Source organism: Globicephala melas, chromosome 9 (genome assembly GCF_963455315.2).
Source record: "Globicephala melas chromosome 9, mGloMel1.2, whole genome shotgun sequence".
Classification (NCBI taxonomy): Eukaryota; Metazoa; Chordata; class Mammalia; order Artiodactyla; family Delphinidae; genus Globicephala; species Globicephala melas.
Window position 1 is genome coordinate 30,189,026 of NC_083322.1, and position 25,800 is coordinate 30,214,825.

Below are 25,800 nucleotides of genomic sequence, written 5' to 3' on the forward strand. Positions count from 1 at the left end.
CTCCTAGATATTTTAGTACTTGAATTACCAGAATGTGAATTACATATCTATTCACAAGTACTCTGCATTATTAAATTTTACAATAACTGTATCTAAAATTCACCTGACAAGAAGTATGTGGAAATCCCTTTAGACAGTATTCTGTGCATTGGAAAGGGAGAAGTACCTCAAACAAACTGAATGTTCTCTTGACAATCACAGTGTGAGAGTGTATTGCTCCCTAGCAATATGATACCTTATTTTTGAAGTATAACTAGAACTTTTCAGGCAGCAAGAGTTTAGAAAGATAGGGTAGCTTTAAGCTATTTCTGCTTACTGAAACTCTAAAAAATGGAAATGATAGCATTGAACAATTATCAGAACCTCATTAAGAACATACTGCTTGAAACCAAACGGAGTGCTTGCAATTCGAAATATATTTGCAATCTTAAATTTCTTCAAGTCAAAATAAAGAATAATGGCTTTTTATAAAGCAAGTATCTTGGCATTATTAGTTTTAGCTTACCCTAAATTCATGTCAAAGGGCAAAAAAATTATCCCTGAAAAATGTTGCTAGTTATGTTTATATAATGTTATACATATATATTATTATTTGTGCCTCTAACTTCCATTTCATCAAAATAGCATTATGAACATGATTTAATGTATTTAATTTTCTTAGTTGAAAATTTTAAAACTTATCCACTTCCTGGTGAGAACACTCTTGGCATTGTTATCAACATTACTTTAGCACACATTTTTATAAGACAGTAAAGCCTTACAGAGTCCATGTAAATGTGAACTAAATCACCAAAAATATTTCAACATTACCATGTATAATTATAGAAACTAGCCATGATGATCATAACAAGCTATTTATTCATATATGTGTTGGTCCCTTTCCTCAGGATACATGCTCTGTCCAGCAATTTGAAAGAGATATTATGGTTTAAGCCCTCAATAGATGGTTTTGGGTTTCTTATCCAACCTGCTAAGCAGTTGTAATTTTCTCTTTTCATTGAGGATAACAATGAAATATAAGCCATCTTCTCTATCCAATCCCCAAATAAGAATGTCATTTGAGCTGATGAATTCTTAGGGGAACATGCTCTGAATATTTAAAGGGAGTAGCGAGGTTACCTTCAGCCCCACAACTGGACTCCTACTATTTCAATCAACCAATCCCAGCAGTTGCTTTTGGCAACAACCAGCAGTTGTTTGTCACTCTTGCTGCTGCAGCAGTCCCTAAATTAGCTTGGATTTGCTGTTAACACCAGCATTGGTTCTTGTTGGAAGCCATTTTTATCCAGAGCATCAGTATCTCCTACAGCTAAGCCTATAACTTCCACTATCCCTTCCTGAGAAGTCCCTGGATTATTCATGCTAGAGATTTCAGAGCACCTTCTTCTGCAATTCACTGTAAAGAGAACATTCACTCAAGAGTCTTTAGTTCCATGGCAGCTCTTTCAAGAAGTCATGTTTTTCCATCTGTTCAAAATTCTCAAGTGTTTTATTAGAAAAGTAATCCCTTCATTCTCTCTGTACATTTCTGTGCATATCATATAATAGTCACTAAAACTTCTTCCTTTCCACATTATATAAATTTTATAAATGAGAAAGCCACATCTCAGCTTACAAGATCAGACATCTCTTTAAATTTAAGGACTGGAATGTAGCCATGTTTCTGTCTCCACTCTCTTCCTGCCAGGTCACATGACCCCTCATATTTTATGAGATTAGCACTACCACTTTGGAGTGTTACTAAATATCAGTTTCTCTTTATCACTACAAAAATGTATTAAAAACAAGTTTGGGGCTTCCCTGGTGGCGCAGTGGTTGAGAGTCCGCCTGCCGATGCAGGGGACACGGGTTCGTGCCCCGTTCCGGGAAGATCCCACATGCCGCAGAGCGGCTGGGCCCGTGAGCCATGGCCGCTGAGCCTGCGCGTCTGGAGCCTGTGCTCCGCAACGGGAGAGATCACAACAGTGAGAGGCCCGCGTACCCAAAAAAAAAAAAAAAACAAGTTTGTTTGTTTTTCTTTAACATAAAGGATGCAACAGCAGGCACTGTTATTTACGAATCCAATGTCCATTCCTTCCTTATATTCTGGTAGCATCTTAGTTTTACTGTTCAGAGAAACAATGTGCCAAACACAGTCTGACAAAGAAAAAATAAATTAGGTCATGTATGCAGTGAATTTTCTTGGAAAAAAATTATCTCCCTAATTAAAGAATAAGATGAAATCAATAAGAAAATAATGAATAATAAAAAAAAAAAGGAGAATAAGAGGAGGAGGAAATCAATCATTCTCTCTCTCTCCCTCTCTCTCTCCCCCTGGATGCATTTTTAAGTGAATGTCATTCTGGAGCTTCAGCGGCCATCTTATAATATGAGTGTTTGTCTGAGGAATAAAGTTGTTATACCAATAATGGCAAAAAGCTAGTTAGAACTTGGGGCATTGACACCCTGAAATGATCAACCCTGCAATGGCCAACTTCTATTTTAGATATGTATTCTCTGCCTTGCAATTAATGGCTGTATAACTGAACCTGATGCTTATGATTAAGAGTTTATAAATAGCATGGTAAAATACCTCAAGAAAAGTAATTCTTCTGAATGGAAGAGTTTGGTCACAAATTTTCTAAAGAAATGTTCTAAGTGGTCAGTAGTAACTGTATCACTGAGTCTTTACTTAGCCCCTGAATGAAGGCTTTTACATCCTTGAGAATTTCTCTACAATTTAATTTTGGCTTCTATATCGTAATGACTGTTTCTTAAACTATTCTTTGGGTTTAAAATCTGAAAATTTTTGAAAGTTTATGATTGATATAAAACAATCCTATAAACAGTATATATAATTTTAAACTTGTTTTTATTATTTTCATTTATCAGTTCCTAATAACTAAATTCAAATTCTTTTTGTTAAGGATAAATTCAATCACCTATTCATTTTTGGCCACAATACTTTTGTGGACACAATATTACACATAAAATAACTAATAAAATCTTCATAAAAGGTATCTCCTCAATGAGAATTTATGTCTCCTCATAATAATTTTATTGCCAGAAGGAAGGAGAGAAGAAGTGAAAATAAGAGAAAGAGGCAAGAAAAAGAAATATAGAATAGGAGGGAAGGAGGAAGAGCAAAGAAAGGGAGGGAGAAAGTACAGTGACTTGGCACGTATTCTGTTTTTGCTTTGTTTTATATTTTCTGTAAAGTCAAGGTAGGGTTAGGCGTAGGATAGCTTATTAATAAACGTACTTGCATTAACTTTAAAAGTGTAAAAGTATTCAAATGCCCATTTTGATGACTAAAGTCTTGGAGCAAGAGTTTGTCCAAATGTAAATAAAGTCATGATTGAAGATACTTTTGAGTGGGCAAAGACTGTAATAGACACAGGTAGTTGGATGTGAGTACACTTGTGTGTGTGTGTGTGTGTGTGTGTGTGTGTGTGTGTGTGTGAGTGTACCTGCAGAGGGATGGTGTCCATTCACACTTAGCTCTCAAGAAATGGCTTTTAGGGAAAAGGCATGAAAAATTTTGAGTACTGTCTAGCAGGTATAATTCAGGACAAACATGGGTTACAGGTTAAAGTATGATTCATTTGTATCTCTTTCATTTCTTTGGAACAGGTTATTTTTAGTTAATTGACTTTCACAGCTCACTGAGTCATGTTCACCTGCTAAATGTCACCTTATTTTTTTCAGTGACTGTTTGCACTTGAATGGTCTATATCACCACCTGAAGCTTAGTTTGTATCATAGTGTTAATTGTAATTTCTACTGGAGGTGTAAATATTCCAGTCTTACTATGTCTGCCTTTCTTTGAAATATTAGCACATCTCTAATTTTGCTGGATCAAGCCAGCTTTCCTGGTTATGATTACTTGGTATCAAATAGAGCACATAAAATTCTCTGGATGTACACAGTTGCATGAAGTCTGAAGTGTACAAGAACTTTTAAAAGAAAATTAGCTAAAAAGTCGTAAGATGTTTTGCATCACCTAATATTATGCTTAAAGTAAAATGATTTGCATCACTCTTGGTAACCAGCAATGGCAAAATTTCATCTCTTTGGATGGTGTAACAGACTATTTTAAAGAACTAAGAAAACAATATTGAGTGAGTGGAATACCAAATATCACAGTTTGAAATAGTGTTGCCTTTTAAGAAGAGGCTGTTCAACATTGGACATAATATGTCAGAATGATATAAATATTTTTGATATTTTTCAAATCGTTTTGTCATAAAATATCCTTGAAATTTGCTGATACTTGGCCTGTAAATAGATTATCTCATTTCTGAATGCTTGATTAAATGTTAAGCTATATCACTGTACGTGACACAGATATACAGGAATGCATTAGAAGATGAACTACAGAATCAAATTGGAGAAAAAAGTTATTTTCTTTCCAGAAATAAAATAAATAGAATTGAAAGATGAAGGGAAGTCAGTGCAAAAATAGTTTGCATCTCTTCAATCAATAGGTACTACTAGAGGAATAAAGCAAAATACCTCCTCAAAAGCTAATATGTAAGTAGTAGCATTTCTGGTACCTAAATTATTTTCAAATTGGAAAATCTAAGCATTGGAAAGATTATCTGTCAGTACTCAGGAAACTGAAAGTAACTGAGCCATAAATGAATTTATTTATGAGATATACAACAGACATGAATATATACATCATAGATGGTGGCCATGCTGTCTGTGATTTGGCTGTGTGAAGAAAATTTTGCTTCCTTCTTCCATATGAGCACAGCAAATCCTTTAACAGCATATAATTTTGTGACTTCTTGCTAACTATCTGCTCCTGACCCAGGTATAGTTGGTCACCCTCTCCTTGTATTACCTAGTAAGACTCTCATAGATCTCTATTACAGCTTCATCCACAAAATAACTGCAACAACAGACTTATATGGTCCTTTATTTTTTGTAAAGCCCATGAAGGCTGGGACTATTTTCTATTCTTTTTCAGACCTTTTAACACCTACACAATGCCTGATAAATTAGGCATCAGTAAATAATTATTAGGTACATATATGAATGAAATCTATTTACTCAGAAAATATTCATCTCCACTTTCAGGACTAACTGAACATGTCCTTGTCAATACATTTACCCCCTATCTGTAAATGTAGCTATTTTTATAAATGTTGATAAAGACAAGCTGCATAAGTAGATTGATATCTACGCAGGTTCAAACTCTACTTCTCCTTAACTTGTCTTGTTATTACCTTGCTGGAATCAAACCAATGATCACTTGAACTTAAGTGGGTATTTGAGAAAATGAAGCCGTGTTTTTTTTTTCAGCTATCATCCAGTATTGTATGGGCCATTCATCAAGTAAGTAAGTGTCGGAAACTAACAAACAAATTCTGTCCAAGTTAAACATTTCTAGACATCAATACTGACATAGTGTTCGTACCATGACCGAAAGAATAGGTCATTGTACTCTGGAATATTTTCAAAACCTGATTCATCCAAAGGTAGACTTGATGCTTACTTGCTAAGCTGCTGTAAACAAAAAAAAAAGGTGACTACCTCATTGAGCTGTCTTATATATTCCACCCCTGGAAAAGCCGTATCTTCCCTTAACATTTAGCATAGTACAACCTCAGTTATTCTGAATTATTCAAGGTCTTGTAAGTTATGATCCAAAAGTACTGGTAAGGGATTTTCCACTATATCTAAATGAGATGGTCAATAATCCCTTTCAAAAAAACAATAGAGATGAAAAAAATTACAAAAACAACCCTTTCATCACTCTGGATATAAACCAAAGGCTTATGAATAATATGAGAAACACTTATTCTTGAAAATTGCTTCAATGCAGATGAGAACAGTGGTAGTCTGTGAAATTCTTGTTGGGTCTATGCCTCCCAAGTCCCGTCCACTTTCAGCTCAGTCAGACAGAGGTTCTGTCAGGACAGGGCAGGCAAGCTTCACTGCCACAGTCAACGAAGGACTCACTCAATTTAGATTGGGAAATGATACACCCAGTGGCATTGTTGCTGAAAGGGACAATAGCCATGGCAAATGATCAGGGAACTTCAATGACTCTAATAGTCTGAGGATGCTATCTTTGTTGGAATAAGCATCTTCCTGGCTGAGGCTGTGTGTGTGCAGGTGAAGGTAAGTTAAGATGCGTATTTTGATCTGTAGAGAAACCACGAAAAGGTAACTAAAAAATACAGTACAAAACATCAACAGAGAAATTTAAAAGGTACAGTAAAAATAATTATGTAACTTAAATGAAGGCAGTAAAGAAGAAACAAAATAGAGAGAAAACATATGGAAAACAAACAGTAAAATGGCTAATGCAAATCCAACCATATAAATAATTATCTTAAATGTAAACATCCCACTCAAAAGGCAGAAATTATCAGACTAGATAAAAAAGCAAGAGCCAACCACACACTGTCTATAAAAGACATCCAGTAGGGCTTCCCTGGTGGTGCAGTGGTTGAGAGTCCGCCTGCCGATGCAGGGGACACGGGTTTGTGCCCCGGTCTGGGAAGATCCCACATGCTGCGGAGTGGCTGGGCCTGTGAGCCATGGCCGCTGGGCCTGCCAGTCCGGAGCCTGTGCTCCACAGCGGGAGAGGCCACAACAGTGAGAGGCCCGCGTACCACACACACACACAAAAAAAAGACATCCAATAGATTCAAAGTGCAAAGAGCTTGAAAGCAAAAATATGGGAAAAGATATATCAAACAAAGGATACATATTAGAAAGCTAGAGTGGCTTTGTTATTATCAGTCAAGATAGACACATCACTATATAAAGACAATATAGTTACACTATATATAGACATAATACTCTTAGGGAAAAAGTGACTTTTTTAAAACCATTTTCTAAAATTAAAGTATAGTTAATTTACAATGTTGTGTTAGTTTCAGGGGAACAGAAAAGTGATTCAGATAGATAGATACATTTATATATGTACATATATATATATTCTTTTTCAGATTCTTTCCCATTATAGGTTATTACAAGACATTGTATATAGTTCCTGTGCTATATAGTAGGTCCTTGTTTTTTATCTATTTTATATATAGTATTGTGTATATATTAATCCCGAACTCTTAATTTAACTCTCCCCCCATGCCCCGTTATTCACTTTGGTAACCATACGTTTATTTTCTATGTCTGTGAGTCTTTTTCTGTTTTGTAAAGAAATTCATTTGTATCATTTTTTTAAGACTCCACATATAAGTAATATCATATGATATTTGTCTTTTCCTGTCTGAATTACTTCACTGAATTTGATAATCTCTAGATCCATCCACGTTGCTGCAAATAGCATTATTTCATTCTTTTTTATGGCTGGGTAACATTCCATTATATACATATACATATACACACACATACCACATCTTCTTTATTCATTCATCTGTCAATGGACATGTAGGTTGCTTCCATACCTTGGCTATTGTAAACAGTGCTGCTATGAACATTGGGGAGCATGTATCTTTTGAATTAGAGTTTTCTCCAGATATATGCCTAGAAGTGGGATTGCTAGATCATATGGTAACTCTATTTTTAGTTTTTTAAGGAACCTCCATGCTGTTCTCCATAGTGGGTGCACCAATTTACATTCCCACCAAAAAGAAAAGAGTGACATTTCATAATGATTAAATAATCAATTCATTAGGAAGATATAATAATTGTAAAAGTACACACAGCCAAAAGAGTTTCAAACTATGTGAAACAGAAACTGATGAAATTGAAAGGAGAAACAATTTGGTAATAATTATTGGAGATTTCAACACCTCACTCTCAATAACTGACAAAATAACTAGAACTATAATCAACAAGAAGACCAGAAAAGCATCGACATATATAGAATACACTACTCAGCAACTGTAGGACATGCATTCTTTTCAAGCACTAAAGGGACATATTCCAGAATAGATCATAAGCTAGACTGTAAAATAAGTCTCAATATAATTGAAATAAATCATATAAAGTATGCTCTGACCACAAAGAAATTAAATGAGAATTTTAAAATAGAATAGAATCTGGGATATTCCTAAATATTTGGAAGTTGAACAAAATACTTCTGAGTAACCTGGCAAAGAAGAAATCATAAGAGATATTAGAATGAATGAAAAGAAAAGGAACATTGAAAATTTACTGAATGTTTATAACTTTAAAATCACTATCAGATTAGGAGAAAAGTCTCAAGGTAATAATTTACAGTTACAGATTAAGAAAGTAGACTGAATGTAAGACAACACACAGCAAGAAAAAAGGAAATAAATAATAAAGATTGAAACATAAATCAATCAAATCAAAAGGAAAAAATAGAGAAAATTTAATGATACCAAAAGTTCATCCTTTGAAAAGATTAACAAAATTGATAAAGTTTTAGTTGGACTGAACTGGAACAATGTAGAAAAAAATTTTGAATTACATTAAAAATTAAAGAGATTTCTCCACTGACCATGCAGTGATTAAAACAATTATATGGGATTATTGTGAAAACTGAAGAAAATAAATAAGATAACTTTGATGAATTAGAAAAATTCATAGACGGAAACAACTTACTAAAACCAATTCAAGAAGAAACAGAAAACATAAATAGATTATATATCACATTCAGAAACTAAGTTAGTTATTAAAAATCTTCCCACAGAGAAGATTTCTGAAGATTCTCACAAAATTTTGATGGCTTAATTTTGTAAATGGGTAAAATTATTTATTAGAAATTTTACCAAAGAAATATACAAATGACTAATAAACACATGAAAAGACGCTCAACAAAATTAGTGACTATGGAAATGCAAATTAAAGCCTCTGTGAAACATTATTTCACTCTTACCTAGAGTGGCTATAATTATTGGCAAGCATGTGGGGAAATTAGAACTCCTGGTAGGAATGTAAAATGGTGCAGCCATTTTAGAAAACATTACGGCAGTTTCTTAACAAGTCAAACAGAAACTTATCACGTAACCTACCACTTCCATTTCTAGGACAAAAAATAAATAAAAGTATATATCCACATAAAGACATTCATGCAAATATTCATAGCAACATTTTCTCTAACAGCCAAAAACTGTCAGTAAACTGGTAAATGGAAAAAAGAATTTGGTTTATCCATACAATGGGATGATACTCAGCAATAAAAAGGATCTAACTACTGATACTTGCCACAAAATAGATGAATCTAAATACATTATGCAAAGTGAAAAAAGCCAGACTGCAAAGACTATGTTGTATGATTCCACATCAAATGGCCATTAAAGGCAAATTATAGAGCTGGAAATAGACCATTGGTTGTATCGGGTGGGGTGTGGGGGTGTAATTAGCTGAAAATATTGGTACAAGACAACTTTTTGAGGTGATGGAATGTTGTCAAACTGGATTATGGTGATAATTATACAAGTCTATAAATTTACTAAGAAAATATTGATTGTACATTTATAATAGATGAATTTTATAATATGTAAACTATAAAGCTGCTTATAAAACAAGAAGTTCTGTTGAACTCTATGATAAGAAAGCTTGGAGAGAGTATGTGAGTAATGTGCTGTGGCCAACTACACCAAACTGGGAATTATTGGGCAAAATTATGGCATTCTTACCACTCTTTAACCCAATATCAATTTCATATATATATAATTTTAAAAATCATGGCACTTTTTAGGACAAGAGTGCTACCGTCTGAATATCTGTGTCCTCCCCAAATTCGTATGTTGAAACACTAACCCCACAAGGAGATGGTATTAGGAGATGGGGCCTTTGGGAGGTGATTACCATGACGCTAAAAAGAGAGCCATGTGCACTTTCAGTTAGAAGGTGCCTTCTATGAACAAGAAAGCAGGCCCTCACCAGACACTGAATCTACTAGTCCCTTGATCTTGGAATTTCCAGCTTCCAGAACTATAGCAATAAATTTCTGTTGCTTATAAGCCACCCAGTGTGTGGTACTTTGTTATAGCAACCCAAACAGGCTGAGCAAATGACTACAGATGAGCAAAAATACTTCTGATCCTGAAACTACAGGTTGCAATGACTTATTGATTAATACTGATAAGTCATTCTTTTTTTTTTTTTTTTTTTTTTGCGGTACGCGGGCCTCTCACCGTTGTGGCCTCTGCCGTTGCGGAGCACAGGCTCCGGACGCGCAGGCTCAGCGGCCATGGATCACGGGCCCAGCCGCTGCGTGGCATGTGGGATCTTCCCGGACCAGGGCACGAACCCGTGTCCCCTGCATCAGCAGGCGGACTCTCAACCACTGCGCCACCAGCGAAGCCCCATCATTCTTGATTTGGATAGAATTATCACTTTTCAAAATCACAAGGCTGGTATCTTTCTTGATTTTAATTATCTTTTCTTATTCACATCAACAGCACAAAAATTGAACACCCAATATGTATTTTAACAACAATTACTTCCTCTGTCTTTGGTACTCATAGCCTAGTTGCCAGGCACAAAGTACCTCATATTTTACAGGAACAACCTTGTACTCTTCTGGCCTTGGGTTTTTTTTCCATTTGATACATTCTCCACCCTACAGCTGGAGTGATCTTTGTAAAATCCTATTCTGCTTATACTTTTCACAAGTAAAAACTCCTCAGTGGCTTCCCATTTCAGTCATCATACATTTTACTTTTCCTTTACATGGCTGAAGCCCTACATATGCCTAACTGCATCATGCTCCAGCTCCCGTCCTACATGCCACCTCCCATCTGATTTCACATTCTGAAATCAGAATGTGCCATATTCTTGCTTGCTCTAGATCTTTATATATGTTATTTGTTCTGCCTTAAACATCTAGTTGCCTATCTCATCCAACATCTTCTCCCCTGTCCTAGCTGACTTTACCTGACTAATCCCTAATCATCCCTTTAGACTTAGCAGAGATATAATTTTATCTGGAAAGCCTTACTTGAAGTCCTTCAGAACAAATCTCCTGTTATGTACACCCACTGTATTACTAACTTGTGGGGCAATCAGATCTCCAAAGGACTGTCCATAGCAAATGTTCAATAATTATTTAACAGATGAATGAATAAAAGGATAAATGAATGAAAAAATGAATAAAGCTTTGAATATAGTATTAATGTTTCAGTGAGCAAAGTTTAATTTTAGCCCTTTGAAACTTGGCATATTGGTTAAAGTATGTGCACATATCCCAGCTCTGGCCAACTTTCTATGATTAAAACCATAAATTAAAGAAGCAACTTGCTGACACTTTGTCAGCATTCAATCAACTCCCCCCACTGATTATCTAATTTTCTTCTCAAATAAATTTTCTCCTTCCACACTCCCTCAGGCAATAGACTGAGTAAACAGATGAACCTTGGACTGAATTCTGTAGGACATTTGGACTCTTTTAATATAGAAAACCAATTTCAAAGTTTAAAAATTCACATTCTTAATTCATTTGTATTTATATCGCTGCACCTGTGAATGAAATAACCATCACAATCTAATTCTGCCATTGTTAGATTAGATATTTGTCTTAATTTTATCCATTAATAATTTACTTTGGTATTATAGATACGTAGGAGTTGGTATTTGGGTATATTCTTCATTGGTAATAAATATGACCTGAAGGACAAGTTATCAAGTGACTTTATGAGCAGGAAAAAATTATAGCTTAGTATGTTCTAATTCTCATAACTAAGGTATTTAAGAGCTCCAGAGTAAATATATCTGGATGGCAGTAGGGTGAGTGCTGATTAATGAGCTCTTCTATGTGCAAAATGATAGATTTTATTATAATTACATAGCAAATAAATCTTAGGTATTAATATAAAAACTATATATATCATTAATGTCATTAAAATCTTAGAATTACATGTATGTCTCTTAGTAGTGACTAAATTGTGCATTGCACTAGAGTAGATATTCCCATTTAAATTTATTTAATTTATTTTTTATTGTTTATTTAAATGATGAGAGCTGTTTCCTCTAGAAAATAAACGATGCTGAAAGGGCACAGTAGCAGTTTTACTGAGTCCAGGAATAATCTGAGAAACAGATTCAAATAATACTTTTATTCTATTATATTTATATATAATATATATGTATATATACATGTGTGTGTATACATACACACACACACTCAATGAAAGTAAGGCAAAAGTAATCTCTTAAATATGAATTTAGGCTTGAGGCACATTCTGCTCATTTTAATAGATGTTGAATGACAAGTTGATGGTAAAGATGATGGTTATGAGTTGAACTGTGTTCCCTTAAAATTCATATATTGAAATCCTAGCCCCAAGTACCTTGAAATAAGATCTTATTTGTAAATATGGTCATTGCAGATGCAATTGGTTAAGATGAGGTCACACTGGAGTAGGGTGGGTCCCTTAATCAATATGACTGGTATCCTTATACAAAGAAAGACATCTGAAGAAAACAGACACATACAGGAAGAAGACCATGTGAAAGCACAGTAATAATGCCATCTACAAGCCGGGAATGACAAAGATTGCCAGCAAACCACCAGAAGTTGGAGAGAAGGATGGAACAGATTTTGCCATATAGCCCTCAGAAGAGACCAACCCTGCCAACATACTGACCTTGGACTTCTAGCCTTGAGAACTTTGAGACAAATTTCTGTTGTCTAAGCCAACTGGTTTGTGGTACATTGTTACAAGCAGCCCAAGCAATTAATACAATGACTAAATTCCTATGATGTTTTATATGTATTATAACTGGCTAAGGGAAACTAGTTGAGCTGCGATCTAAGCACCTTAGTCAAAGAGGTGTTACTTATCTTTAGTCAAGGATAATCAGGGCATGATTAGCTTGAGCAACATGCATGCAATGGTATGAGGTGCACATCAATCTTCTGTATGTGAGTGTTAATTGGAATGATCATCTGTGCTTGCTCTGTCTCTTCAAATTATGTTTCAGGCCTTTTAGTAAGCCTTGTAATTTTTTTTGATAGCAGGACATGATGTCCTGGGTAAAAGAAACTCCTTAACTAGGCCTCTAGTAAAGTGGTGTAAAAGTGTGGGGGAGGGGAGTCATTCTACTGCCCTATGATTAGGTCTGGCTCTTAGTGAGCCTATGCCTTTGAACTGTGAACTTCACAAGTGCCACTCAGTGTTTTCTCTCTCCCTTAGTTGGGGCAGGATGCTAAAGTAGACTCTAGATGGAAATATGGAAATTTCCCTTCTCCCACATGGAAGGCTAGAGCGGGCTGAGTTGGGTATTTCCCTCCCCCTACCTCTGTTATGCTCTGATAATAATCCAGCAGGTTAGGCTTTGGTTAATTCGTTTCTCCTTGTTAAGAACAAAGCGCTCTGGCATATTTCAAAATGGTTCCTTTCCCCCTACCCCTGTTGGAAACATCAGGAGATCTTTCTATTGTATTTACTGTGAGAACCTGGTAGTAAATCCTCCCAAATTGTAGGAGCCTTTCTATGAATAGATCCCCATGGAGTTTTCAACTCTCACTGTTGTCCACCCTGAACCTCCAGAAATTCAGCAATTACAGTTCGGGTTTCCCTATGCCAGCACTGGTTCTTGTGGAAGTTTACACTCATCTCCAGTGAGCCATGATTCCCTGTATTCACCTGTCTCTCTTAAATCGTGGGGACAGTGGTTTGCCCTGTGTCATCCCTTCTCTTATGGATTCAGGAAGAGTTGTTGGAGTTTCATTCTGTTCAGTTTTTTACTTGTTATTAGAATGGATTGGTGACTTCCAAGCTCCTAACCTGTGGAAACAGTCTGGAAGTCCATTTATCTGGTTTATAAGCACTAATAAAATAAGAGGTCTGTTTTCTTTTAAAAATTATGGATGGTAGAGCAACATCATATTTTTTAATATTTAGAGTTATACATTTGTGTCCAGAATATACTTCAGCTGCATAAAAATAAATCACAAATCTTATTTTAAATATTTTTTGCTGAAAATCATCATAAATTTATCAGTATAGAATTATAGTTCTATAATTATTACTAGTTTGTCACCTTTTGCCCAATTTTTATGCAGTGTTCCTAGTTATTTAAACATCTTTCTCCTCTTAAAAATAACTATTAAATTAAAAGTATGTGAGCAAAATGCAATAAAAATTGTAAGTCAAAATACTATCAATATCAGTGCTACACTATGTGAAACTGTTCCATTATAATTTGTAACGAATTGCAATCACTGTGAATTTTCTTCTATGTTTTTCTTTTTTTTCATTACTTAGAACTAGAATACAAGTCTATAGTTATTTAGTCAATGCAAAAAAATGAAAATAGACATTAAATGCATATGTTAAGACAGACTTAAAACTAGTATATATAAAATATCATCTATTTTCAAATACCTTTGCTTAATACCACCTTTCACATATCTTCTTAATATTTCTTAATTTCTTATAGTTCAGAAATTTGGAAGGAAAGGGTCAATATTCTGAATTTTTTCTACTAGTAATATTACTAGTTTATGAGGGTATAAAATAATGTCTTCTTTTTTTTTGATTTAATGATCACAACTTTGTGCAGGAGAAGCAAGCCCAGAGAAATTACATGACTTATCCAATTTCCAAACCTAGAAGGACAGAGGTTAGGCTGGAACTTAGATTTTCTGATTCCAACTCTAGCCTCTGTCTACACCAATTTCATCTTTATATACAGAAGTGTCCAGGTGGCAGGATCAGAAGGCAGAACAAAAGCAAATATATCTAGTGGTTCCATCATAGCACACACTTATTGCCAAAGCAGTTCTGTGTAGGTATTAGGGCTCTATGTAGCAGTATACACAACTACTCTTAAGCAATAGTGGGGAGATTTTAATTAAGATGCAAATAAATCAAAATTGATCCAGGGAAAAGAACACATTCCAGCTATGTAACACTATTCACTGCTTTCCAGATCAAATTGTTGTGGCTTTAGTTATTTAGTAAACCTGTTTTCAAAATTGGTGTATCTTAAAGTAGTGCAAAAGTTATTATACACTACAGTACAAGTAAACTACTAAGTACACTCACAGGGATGTTTCTATTTAACAGATCCAATTATTGAGATGATGAGAGCTGTTTCAGGATATCTTTGGAAGTATTAGGGATGCCAATAATGAAATATTCCTTCCTTGTTGAAGTCTTTCTTGATCCCCACACACAAAGTTAATTTATAATCCCTTTCTGCTCCAAACCATGACAGCAATTTGAAGATATCTATTATAACTTGTGGGCTTTTAGGAGGGGCTCATTTCTCTCCCTCATTCCATTCCTACCTCATTCTACTCCAAAGCATGCAGGGGTAATACTCTGAATTATGCAAGTGCCATGGTTAGTCCTTAAAATGGTTTCTTAAATAACTTTTTTGTTTTGTTTTGTTTTTCCTAGAAGCCTGGAGAAATGGGCATAGCCATTCAGCAATCCCCCTTCAGCTCTTGCTCTCCTGTCTCTCTGTCACCTAAACCCTTCTTTCTATGAAGTCTAAGAAGTACACAAGACTGGGGCTGGTTCTCCATCCTTCTGTCCTATGGTCCAGGACAGCAACTGAAGACCAGCACTGTGCAAGACAAAAGGCAAAGCTTCTTGGCTCTCTTAGCTTTGCATTTTATTTCTGTGTGATATGTTCTTTCTGGGCAGACTTTTTCTATCATATAAAGATATATATGAAATATAAAGGGTTAAAGTCCAAATGTACGTTTTTTTAAAAATAAGCCAAAAGCCTGCTTTGTTTCCTGGCCCTAATGTAAACATTAACCTCACAGAGAGATGGTCTCTGTATGGTCCATTGACCATCATCACCCTGAGTCTCTCTTGAGATTTTAGTCAAAAAAGATATGTCTATTAGTCAAAAAAGCTCAGGTAGAAACTATTTGTTTTTTTGACCTTGTCATAAGTGTGTGTGTGTGTGTGTGTGTATGCACACATAATATAAAATATAAAAATTGTATACACACATTTATGTAAAATAAGTGGTCTGTGAAGGATAGGATTTAAGGATTTAGAAATCTGTGCCTCAGGCTCTCTTTTTTTCACACTCCAAACATTCCACTTGTGAGTCATATTACAATTATTTGTTCACATGTTTACATTTTCCCTGCAGTAAGCTTCTAAAAGCTATGGACCATACATTATCTATATGCTTTTCCCAGATACCTACATTTCTGACAAGTAGTTGATTTTTGCTGAATGAAAATTCTAAAGACGGACTGAACTGAATTAGCTACTGAGTGAACAAATAAAGGGATATGATAGTAACCTGACCAGTTTGATATCAGCATTTATAGTATTCTCTGTAAGTGCTGAGGGAACCATAGAAGCTGCTACAAAGTCATTGTAATTGTGTAGTGCTATATTTTAGAGATTACTGCTAAATAACGATCAAGTTAGTGTTGTATTTCCCCAGAGAAAATAAAGAATTGAATCTCAAAGACAAGTTGTTGACTTGAAGGTAGTAGATGGGTTTTAATCTGCAAAGGGGAGAAAAACAGTTAGAAATTTAATCTTATACCCTGTTTCCAAGCTAAATCGCCTTACCCTTTTAGACATATTCCTCACAGTGTTCACCGAGGGAAAAGGGGAAAAGTAATTCCCAGCACCGCTTCCCTCTCCCGGGCAGTCTCTGTATCAATGACACCAGCCTGCAGATCCTCACTGCTGAGGGAAAATATTAACCTCATTCTCTCCAAACATAGCAAAGCCCTAGCAAATAAATATCTTTCTTCGCTTTGGTACTTCAGGCTATATTCAGAACAGCACTGCAATGACAGTGTTTAGCCTGCAGGATATCAGAATGATGTAAGCCTTCATGAGGTGGCTGCAGAGCTGATTTTTAAAGATTGCTGCCTATCAGTTTGGAAGCACATCATCTTGTCCTGAAAGGTCTAATGTGCTTTTTGAGTTGTGAAATGTTGGTGTCATATTTGGCAGAGTGGGCTGCATATTAAAAAAAAAAGGTTGACAATTATTTCTAGTCATTTCATGTTTATACACATTTGGCTGTGTGAAATCATTCTAAGTGGTATTGATACTTTTATCCTGAAGTATCATAAAATCAGGTAATCCATTTTAAATACTAAAGCACAATGACAGCCTTATCTATTTCATTATCTAAATATCATACCAAAAGATGCTGATTTCAATATTAAGTAATACATAGTTTACATAATTAAAAATACATGTAAAATGCATTAGAATTACAAAAATTATTGGCATTAGTTTATAATCCTTAAAACCAGCTGGGAGTTGCTATTCAGAATGCCATTTTTCTATACTGAATATAAAATGACTAATGTTAGTCCATCACATCCATCCTTCACACTCTGGGGAAACAAGCTACTGGAATGAGGGAAATTAATCACAGTTTTGCACAGGAAGTGGCTCGTTCCAAGACCCCAACCCTTCTGGCTGTAGTAGGGTGGCAAAGGAGACATGATTCCTCTTCCCAATGTCCCTAAATATCCCATCTCACTCTGTACTCTTTCAGCTCTTTTTGTTTTCTTTATTATTGGCCTTTGGAAAATGGAAAGTATTGATAGTCACTATTTCATTGTTGCCTAGACTGAGTGTGATCCCTACCTCCATAAACTCTTCTCACTTATTTTCCATCTGCTAACATCTTGGGTCAGACAAAGAAGAGAGAGAGGAACCAGTCAACCTGGCAAGTGTGTGACAGGTAGCATTAAAAAACAACTACTCTATTTACAATAGCCTGGAGATGGAAACAACCTAAGTGTCCATCATCGGATGAATGGATAAAGAAGATATGGCACATATATACAATGGAATATTACTCAGCCATAAAAAGAAACGAAATTGAGCTATTTGTAATGAGGTGGATAGACCTAGAGTCTGTCATACAGAGTGAAGTAAGTCAGAAGGAGAAAGACAAATACCGTATGCTAACACATATGTATGGAATTTAAGGAAAAAAAATGTCATGAAGAACGTAGGGGTAAGACAGGAATAAAGACACAGACCTACTAGAGAATGGACTTGAGGATATGGGGAGGGGTAAGGGTAAGCTGTGACAAAGCGAGACAGAGTCATGGACATATATACACTACCAAACGTAAGGTAGATAGCTAGTGGGAGGCAGCCGCATAGCACGGGGAGATCAGCTCCGTGCTTTGTGACCGCCTGGAGGGGTGGGTTAGGGAGGGTGGGAGGGAGGGAGACGCAAGAGGGAAGAGATATGGGAACATATGTATATGTATAACTGATTCCCTTTGTTATAACGCAGAAACTAACACACCATTGTAAAGCAACTGAACTCCAATAAAGATGTAAAAAAAAAAAAACTACTTGAATGGTCACCTCATACAAAAACCTACTTTAAATAAAATCCTTGGCAAATCATAGTTTACCTCATGAGGTTTGTAAAGTATGACGTAAAGAACTTAGTATTCATTTCTTCTTCCTACCTATGTATCTCAGGGAAGCACTTCTCATACAATAACTAACTGACTGAAGATTGTGTTGAAATGTGCAAAAATAAAACAAAGTTCAGTATCAAACAGAATATAAAAGTCTACTACGAAGTTCCTTTTCTCAAGGCCAAGCAGTATATACTATTTATGGATTATTTTTCCACCAAACTTTAATGAATCAGAATAAACACAGCATCTGCCTCTCTCTCTCTCTTTTTAAAGGTATAAGTATCAGAGGTTTCAGGAATTGATGCTTCTTTTGTCATTTTGTTATACAATAACGGATCATACATTCAAGCACTGCTCTTGAAAAAAATAAACTTAGAAGAGCAAAAGAGTACTAGGAAGGGTGAGTCTAGTTTAGGACAGCTTTATCTGGCAGTTTTCCTGTAGTGGGATATTGATAAACTTTTTAAAAATTGGAAATTTAATGATTTCGCTAACAGTTTCTTTTTCTTTTAATAATAATGACCATTTATATTTGTGTTTTGCAGGGTATATTTTTATTTATTTCAGAGAAATGATATATATTTATGTTAAGAACAATTACCTTCTACTAAGTGTCATAAAATGAACGTATAAACTTAGCAGAAATAGAAATGAGGGTTCTAAGTTAGTTAAAAACAATGGCAATTCTTTGCCAACTCTAAAAAAAGTCATTGCCAGCTGCAGAAAAGAGTCAGTTGATGGCTACAATATTCACCTAGTGCAAGTCATAATTTGAATGCAAATATATGGTTTTGATGTTATGATATTCAATAAAAGAATTTTAGCTTTCCAACCATAATAGGATCATTAACCAATGAGGGGGCAATGACAATATTAACATTGTTGACTGTTTTGAAATTGACTCAGTTGGCAAGGTAGAAATTTTGCAAAAATTGTGTTGGGATATCTCCTACCTGATGGGCTATTTTCCCTTTGACTGATTTTGTTAGAAAATGTTATTTCCTAGCTTAGCTCTTCTGCCCTTGAAAGATCCTGAGTTGGCTCATGTTACTAAATACTGATTCATTTAGATATTGCTTGTTAAATAAAACGGTGCTGAAATGACTTGCTCTAGTTTGAGAAGGTGAGTGAGTTTGTGGTCATATACATGTAATCTTAAGAGCCCAGCAAACAGCTCCAAGTAGCTTCAGCCAGCCCAATTTCTGGTGCTAAATCATCAATAGTAGTTAAAATATTTCAAAAAAAGATCCTTCTGGCACAAAAAGAATTGTACTATTCACCCTAAATGTTTACTTTGTACTTTTGTTCAAAGATCTGCTTTTCTGAAATGGCATTTATCAACTAATTTCTCCCACCTTTTTTTTTTCCCACTCATTCAAATTTCCAGGCCATTTGTGGAAGATATCTCATTAACAACTGCCATGTAAGATTAACATAGAGGCAAATTTTGAAATTATATCTGATATTTTTCCAATCTGGGTCTTCTACAATGTACGGTAACTGAATCTCTATTTTATCATGCAATAATTATCTTTTTAACATTTAATAAGGATAATCTGAATAACTGAAATATATACCGGCTCAACCACAGATATTTTAAAATCAAACCTCATCTTCTTATTAATGTATTTTTTTAATAAGAATCTTGTAAATCTTACTCATTGTAAACCTTCTTTTAAAGGAAAATGGATGCATTAATTTCAGGAGAAGGAATGTCTTTCTTAGTTCAAGAGGTTAGTAATTCAATTCTTTACATATGCAAAATCTATTAAAGACATGCATAGAACTGTTTTTTTCTTATTTGATTTAGTGTCATAAATAAAAAGGAAAAAAAATGCACAGGCAGAAGTCACATGGCCATAGTGGCTGAAAGCCCAAGCTCCATCACTTCCAAACTGTGTGTGTGTATGTGTGTGTGTGGTGTGGTGTGGTGGTGGTGGTGGTGGTGGTGGTGGTGGTGGTGGTGGTGGTGGTGGTGGTGGTGGTGGTGGTGGTGTGTGTGTGTGTGTGTGTGTGTGTGTGTGTGTGTGTGTGTGTGTGTATGGAGATGTGTATACATGTTCCTGTGTGAACTTGTTCACATAAGAGTTGGAGATATGGGGTTGTGTGGAGATAATAAATATTATGATAAATATCCCCGTATTAATATCAAGTATCAGGTTCGTGAGAGTACTGTTTCAGTCAGGCTTATGTATATGATCACAACAAGCATTAGAGAAATTTGGAAGGAGGCTTGTGGTATAATAAGAAATATATTTGGTCTTTGGCCCCAGTTCCTAGCACAGAGCTCCTAAAATCCTGGGAATTTCCTGAGTGATAGGAGCATCTTTTGTTTTTCATAACAAGCCCCTTTTGATCATACCAGGCTTTATGCTAATGAGATGACTTAGGGTAGTGCTCCTAGATAGCCTCCGGATGGGGCTGGTCAGGGAAAGACCAAGTGATGAGACAGCTGGAACTTCCAGCCCCATCTATACCAACTTCCCCTGGGAAAGGAAGAGGGGGCCTGGAGATTGAGCTCTATAAAACCGTTGATTAATGGTATTTGGAAAGCTTCTGGGTTGGTGAACACAGAAAGGTACTGGGAGGGTAGGGGTGACACTACTAGAAAATGCATAGAAACAACGCACACACACACACCACACGCACACACCCCAACATATTTTGTCCTATGCATCTCTAGCATTTGACTGCTCCTGAGTTATATCCTATATAATAAACCAGGAAATATAAGTTAACTGTCTTCCTGAGTTCTGTGAGCCTTTCTATCAAATCATCAACCTGATAGGGGTGGGGAGGGTTTTGGAAACAGCTGACTTTGTAGCTAAGTCTGGCAGAAGTGTGGGTAATTTGAGGACTCAGTACTTGGACAGGCATCTGAAGTGAGGGCAGTCTTGTAGGAATGAGCTCTTAAATCTGGGAGCCTGAGGCTAACCCCAGGTAGTTACTAGTGTCAGAATTGGGTTGAACTGTAGGGCACCCAGTCGGGGTCCGGAGAGCCGGAAAGTTGTTTGTGGAAAACACCCCAGAGGGCTATTTGCTCTATTTGGAAAAAGGGGGGATGGGGCATTTTTGGAGCTTAAGTTTTTCCTTAGGGTGAATGAAACAAATTATGCCTGGGTTCCCTATAAACATTTTGTAACCAAGCAGGACTCAGTGGGGCCTTCCCAGGGCAGGCCCTTCCCCCATATCCTCTGCTTTATGTCCTCTCTGAAGTACCTAGATAACAGTATCTGATGCGCATTTCCTGAGTTGTTTTACAGATGTGAAAACCCCCCACCAAATGGAAGATATTCACTACTTGATGACCGTGAGCACACAGCCCCTGGACCTCCTGAAGCCTATGGATTGATAAGGTTAACCCCTGTGACACTGCCCTGGTACCTCACCTTCAACGATTAGTGAGCATTGTGCAGGAGCTGATCACATACCCTGTGACCCCCTTCCCTCACCTGGCCTTTAAAAATGCTTTGCTGAACCCTTTCAGGGAGTTCAGGGGTTTGGGGGCAAACGCCACCCATCTCCTTGCATGGTCCTGTGATAAACCTTTCTCTGTTCCAAACTCCAACATTTTGGTATTGTTTGGCCTCACTGTGTGTTGGGCACACAAACTTGCATTTGCTAGCAATTTCTTAACAAGTATTTAATCCAAACCTCTCAGGCGTAATAGCATGTTGTATGATCTGTAAACTCATATAAATATGCTTTATGAGGCTTGAATTTGGGGACTCTAGCCTATTATTTTGTAGATTTCACCACTAACCTAAATTCAATCAGTCTTGCAGAAGTTCTGTAACTCATTGTCTTCCAGGCTACAAAAAATTAAATACCTTGATAAAACTATACTTGAGTGTTCCTGATATCATTTTCTAACACAATTACTGTATTACAAAAATGTGTTTCAATAAAGGAAATGTACTTAACTCTAAATTCTTATAAAATTTCCTATACTTAAACATTTGTAGCTTTTCTCAAGAACGTTTTTATTGGTACCCACGTATGCTCATACCCACACAGCTCCTTAACAAGATTTAAAGTGAGTCAAATGAACTAAAATTACAGTGAGTTTTGCAGTTGTTTTTATATAGGAAACATGATTTCTATAGATGAATCAAATCAATAACTTGGAAACCTATGTAAATCACACTTTTATTATAAAAATTGTACTTTTAATAAGTTTAGTCCTGTTTGAAGAGCTTATTTAAATATTACTAATCTTATAAATGCTTAGATTTGTTTTATTTTGTTTATAATTTGTCTTAAAAATTATATAAATGTCTTAAAGCTATTAGTATTCATATTTGGAAAGGTGATTGAATTTTAATGTCTAAAGTACAATTATATATGTGTAAACAAGCAATATATTTGGATTTAAGTTCTGAAAAGTCAAAAAGTGGAGAAAACAGACAGTGGGTGGAAATACTGAGTAACTTTAAGAAAGCATATGTTGAGAAGGGATTGGGAATAATGAGCTGGGTGACTATAAAGACTTGGTGGGAAGCATAGTGGAGGCTGTGGTTCAGGAGGGGTGTGATTAGGTATGAGGGATCTAGGCTGAAAATAGACATCTCACCCTCACTGGGAAGCCTGGCTGAGGAGAATGAAGTGTCATGACAGAGAACAGCCCAGGTGCTGCGTGACATTTCCACATCCACAGAACTGTCCTTCCGCAAACCACAATTATACAGATCTCATCTCCATTTTTCAGGTGCAGTCAGAGATCATTCGTTTATAGGAATGATACTCCTTTCCTGCAAGACGCTATACACCAAGAAAAAAAAGTGTACAAAAATGCTTATGACAATTTTCTTAATCCAAATCAGTTCCAAATAGCCTTGAAGTAAAATCACAATAGAAGAAGAAAAAGACAAATATTATGTTTGTCTTTTAACTATTACGGGATTAGTTTAATTCTTTTACTTCTTGTTCAGTTTCTGTATTGATGTAACAAATAGGCTGAACTTTAATTCACAATTTACATTTTAATTCTATCTTCTGAAGTTACTCTCTTAAAGGTAACTTGAATTCACCAAGCCTAAGTGTCCAAGTGTGGGTAGGAGAGAGTGCACTCTTTTCTTTATAATATGTTGTGAATATCAAATGTGATTTGCAAAAATTTGGTACATATTTCTTTAAAACTTCTTTCTTTGTATTTTCCATTTTCCTCATTAATTTGGATGTTTTCAGGAATGATATCTAGCTGGAATACACCAATATAGTGGTACGTACAATGTACTTGTGGCTAGAACTATTTAGTCCCTTATTTTGACAGGATTGTGCTTGTACCATTATTGTTATTAAATAATTGAACATCACTCTTCTGTATTTATTTGATTAAGTCATATTAAGTGAAAAGTTATCTATGTATGACCTATATATGGAGAATAGGGGTGAAGTGGGACAGGGTGTGGAAAATAGAGGAGGGGGACTAACAAGGCTATTATCTAGTCTTGTTGGGCTGGATATTTTGGATTTCTTCAGGCAAGGCAGGGTAATACTGTATCTCTTTGTTTTTTCTTTTTTTGAGTAGAAATTTATATAAGTTCAAATAATCATCTACCAAAAAGTATGAAATTTATGTTGATGGCAGGGATAGGAACAAGATTGTCTCCAAAGTCAGTTCTAAGACTAAAATTTTACAAACTCCTATCTCAACATTGACTGTTCTATAGGCATTAGATTTAAGACTTAGATAGTATTCTAGGTAATAAGAAAGAGAATATGAACTAGACATTTCATGCCATTAAGGGCTTTCAGGTCTATTTAAAAAGATGAGCTGTATACAAATCTCAATCATTATTAAATTATGAATATCATCCATAAGGCAGTCTCAGGAATGAACACACAAGTCCAATATTCATTGTAGGTACAGAAATATTACTTCTTTAAGAATGTAGTCATGGGTATATACCCATGTAAATACCCCTTGATCCTGCTATACAACACACACACACACACACACACACAGACACACACAGACACACACAGACACACACACACACACACACACCCTGCTCTGGTAAATTAGGCAAAACTATTGGTGGTGAAAGCTGAAACAGTATTGGATAGTTAAAAAAATAGTTCATGTTTCCTGTTCTTAGAAAAACATGTTTTCCCTAAAATCTGTTTATGCCGATATATTTCTCTAACAAAACCATTCTCCTTTTGCTTTTCTACTCAAAAAACTATACATGATTAAAGATAAAATAAATGATTAATGTCTGGATTAAATAGACATGATTTCCTACAAAAAAATTTTCTTACAAGAACAGTTTAGTCCCTTTTTTTGCATTTTTAAAAATACTAATAATGTAAATTGTATTCAAAAAGTGATGGAAAACACAAGTAATTTTTTTAAAATATAAAAGTGTTTGTCTACTACTCTCCTGGGTAAAAAAATAAAGTGGGGTGAAGGAGCAGAAAAGTAAAACTATGATAATCTTTAAAATATTTTAGAAAAAAATTACTCTTTACAACATTTTGGAAAAAATATTATAGTATGAGAAATCCTCAGAAGGTAAAGCAGATACTTTGTTGTGTCAGTGATCAGTGATTACTTTTATTTCATGGGAAATAAAGATAAAATATCATGCTTTTTAGTGAATTGTGTTTCTACTGTTTTTAAGGAGTGGTGACTACTAAATGTTTCACAATCTATTCCTCAAACTCCTAATTAAATTCATGTGGAACAGGAGAATGATGGTACAGTACAAAGTAAAATGAATAAATACATCCCATAGGCTACTGTGGTAGAGGTAAATTTTCAGTTGTGTTTTATTTGTTTGTTTGTTTTAACTTCTGAGAACAATCTAATTGGACATAATTGATTCCAATGACCTTTAACCAGGAGACATTTAATGGGAGGAGTAGTGATTTTTCATAATATAGAATCTTGAGTTGTCCAGTATAGTAGCACGTGTGTACACACACACACTTCATCATTGCCTGTATCTGTTTTTTCAGAGGCTTGATCAAAACATACAATAAGAGGCTCACATTGCATACATGTTTTGATAGCCAGTTCAATATTCAGTAGAGAAAACATAATGCTGTTTTTTTGGTATTTGCCTAAAGTTTTTTGTATCCAAGTAAATTCACACTAAGCAGAAGATATATCACAAAAGAGTCTACAGATATTCAAAGAATTAAAAGGAGATATTAGGAGCTAATACTTGAAAACTTAGATGAAATGGACAAAAACCTTGACAACCAAAATTTATCAAAACAGACATAGGAAGAACAGAGAATCTAAATAATCTCATATCTGTTAACACAACTGAATTTGAACCAAAAAAAAATCTTCCCTAAAATACAACTGTAGGCCTGATGGACTTTATAATGAATCTGAGCAAATATTTAAGGAGAAAATAATAATAATTCTATGTAAACTCTTTCAGAAAATATTAGAGGAGGAAACAAACCCAGACTTATAATCAGAAGCCAGCAGAACAATGACTCTAAACTTCCCAAACAAATTTACAAGAACAGCAAATTACCAAATAATGTATTTGATGAACACAGAAACATATTTC